A 2,921-nucleotide genomic window follows, 5' to 3' on the forward strand; every position below is an offset into this window, starting at 1 on the left:
ACACTGCTGAGGGGAGCAGCGGGCGGTCAGGAGAGGTCTGCCACACCATGTGGTCACCTCCGGGGCAGGTGGGGATCGGGGCAGGTGGGGGTCGAACTCATGCGGAAGTGGCTTTAGCTTCTTAGTGCTTAGTGCTATGCTTTAACCCGCTGCGCCACCAAGGAGGGCCGCAAGTCCTTTTTTTATAAGTAAACTATAAGTTTTGAAAATTCAGCCATCTGGGATAAATGTGTTTTACTGGAAAAGTAGCCTTGTTCTCATAGTCTAAAAGGGCATTGTTATTAAAAATACTAAAATAAAAATTTAGGGTATGAGAACTGGCAAAGAAGTGTATTGAAAACTGGGGATATATATGTATATTTTATTAAAGAATGAAGAAATGAGATTTATCTCTTTATGTTAAATTAAATCACAACGAGAAAATGTTCATTGCTTTGAAAGGGTCTCCATAAGTTAAGGTCAGAACTTTTACATCATCCTTACCCAGTCTCACAAGGGTGATAATGGTGAATAAGGAATTCCATAAAAGCTGAGGTACTTCTTAAAGTCTTTATGATATTTAATTGTATAAAACCCTGCATCAATATGAAAATGTGACTTTAACAGTTAAAGTTGGAAGTATTTGCCAACTTACTGAATTTTCTTATTCTTCAGGTGGATTTCCCTCTGCAGTGAAGAAAAGTTGAACAATACTCTTACCTGTCCAATTTATTCCTTTGTTTTGAGTTTAAGATACAGATTACTTTGTTCTTACGAACCAGACTTAGTCTGTACCCCTTTAAAGTCATGTGGAAATATAAAATCACTGTCCCTTTGTAGTATAGAATATTTTGTGTCTTCGGCTTCTGAGGAAGCATGGGCTTTTCTTCAAATAATTATTTTGAAGATCCTCCAGACCTCTAAATTTTGTGGTGTCTCACAAGTACCCTTGAAGATCCTGTCAGGACTGTCCACTGAAGCTTACTGACCTGCCTGAATAAGTATGTCAGATCCTTGCAGTAATCTATAAATTTGAATTGGTTGGTTTCTCCCTGTAAACTGTGGACCATGAATATGCATTTACTTGAAAAAGGGATTTTTGTCAGCTTTGTTTTCAGTTGTTTGTTTTGGCACTCAGGGCTTTTGATTTGTTATTTGGTTTGTTTGTTTTTAAGTCAGAAAGAGGCAGTGTTAGCCTGTGCTATCTCACAGGCTACAGAAAAATTTGATTTTTCCAACCTTAAGTATTTCCAGGGCTGGCAATATGAGAGATAAAATACGCCATTAACCATTAACAATGTGGAGTCTAAGACTCAGTTCCTGTGATCTCAGCCAAAGCTTTCAAAGTCTTTAAACTTCGCTTTGGGATAATATCACTTTACTGATTTATATTTAACAGTTTTTAGCTAATTTATTGGAGACAAATTTTTTATATCAACCATGAATAGCCTTTCTTAATACAAACTATTTTGTATTCAGCCTTTCCTGAATACAAAAATGTAAATAGAGTCTCTGTAATCATATGCAAAGATAAGTTTGTAATGCATTAAGCTCTCCTCTTAACATGTAAAACAGAATTCTAAATAGTTAAATCTTAAATTCTGTAAGTTATATTTTCTTACAGATTAGTCTCAGTTGTTTTGCTAGTTTTGTGTTCTAATTCTGATGAAACAGGTTTTAACAAAAAACATCTGAGTCCTAGTTCTTTAAGATTTATGAAAATTGAGTAAATTATCTAGTAAAATTATGGTACAAGTGATTCTCTAATCATAGCGATACAATGATATTTCTCTAACATAAGTGTAAACAGTAGCCTACTCAAGGAGTGGTACTGTTAAAATGATGAATAATCCTAAGTAAATTGAAAAAGTCTCTTTGTGTAAGCAGAATTGAACTTTATTTCTATTCTAAAAGATTTCACTTTAACTAAAGTTGACATTTCTAGTGATTTAATAAATTTTGAACACAAAACTTTGTACAAGAGAGCATTGATTGCTTTTGTTTTATTTTGTACATTTTCTCCTGTGAAAGGAAAAAATGTTTTCTAGTTTCTCATCCTTATGTAAGTTCCTAAAATACATGTTGGGGATATTTGATATTTTTTTAAAGAACAAATGTCATCTTTGGATACTAACTTTTGCTTTGCTTTCCCCTCCTCATCTTGATGGGGTAAGGATATTTCTGTATTACTCTTTTGGTTTTTTTGTTTGTTTGTTTCATTGGTTGGTTGGTTGGTGTTCTGCTTAGAAGAACAGGGGCGTAGACAAGAGGTTCGAGGGATGAGAGGATTCACCAGAGACAGTGGGGGGGCAGAACAGATGGATTTACTGAAAAACATTGCTAAGGGGAGACAGGCCTCTCCTATGTGAGTTAGCAGCCTGGCTGGGGAACTGAATTAAGGCAGTAACAGTGATAATGCCGAGATTCTTAACCCCCAGACCACCAGAGAGGCCCCACTGTATTACTTTTTTCCCCTTACCCTTGGATTGTACATAACCTTAGCAAAAAAAGAGAAAAGCCTCTCTTTCTGCCTAATACTTTCCATACATCACCACCTTACTGACACCTCAGACCTAATACTTGTTTTGTCTCCCCAAAGACAATTTTAACAAAATGACAGACCAGACCAAAAGTTTTTTAACCTATTGAGACAGAGTCCAATATGACATTAACAATTAAAACAATTTAAAAACAAAGGTAGATGGCCCTCCCTGGTGGCGCAGTGGGTTGAAGCACAGCACTGAGAAGCTAAGGCCACTTCCGCATGGGTTCGATTCCCGCCTGCCCCAGAGGTGACCGCGTGGCGTGGCAGACCTCTCCTGGCCCGCCCACTGCTCCCCTCAGCAATGTACTTCGTCCATCTGCCTGTTCTGCTCCCCGCTCTGTCTCTGGTGAAGCCTCTCACCCTCCGCATCTCTGGCCTATACCCCAGTTCTGTGTGA

General features: G+C 37.7%; 1 protein-coding gene across 1 annotated transcript in view; it reads left to right on the forward strand.

The window, feature by feature from the left end:
- The window catches only part of GPALPP1 (GPALPP motifs containing 1), a 38,197-nt gene that overhangs the window by 20,370 nt on the left and 14,906 nt on the right, over nucleotides 1–2,921 (forward strand). The window lies entirely within an intron of this gene.

The sequence above is a fragment of the Condylura cristata genome, unplaced genomic scaffold (genome assembly GCF_000260355.1).
Source record: "Condylura cristata isolate star-nosed mole 26May11 unplaced genomic scaffold, ConCri1.0 scaffold00010, whole genome shotgun sequence".
In the NCBI taxonomy this organism is placed as follows: Eukaryota; Metazoa; Chordata; class Mammalia; order Eulipotyphla; family Talpidae; genus Condylura; species Condylura cristata.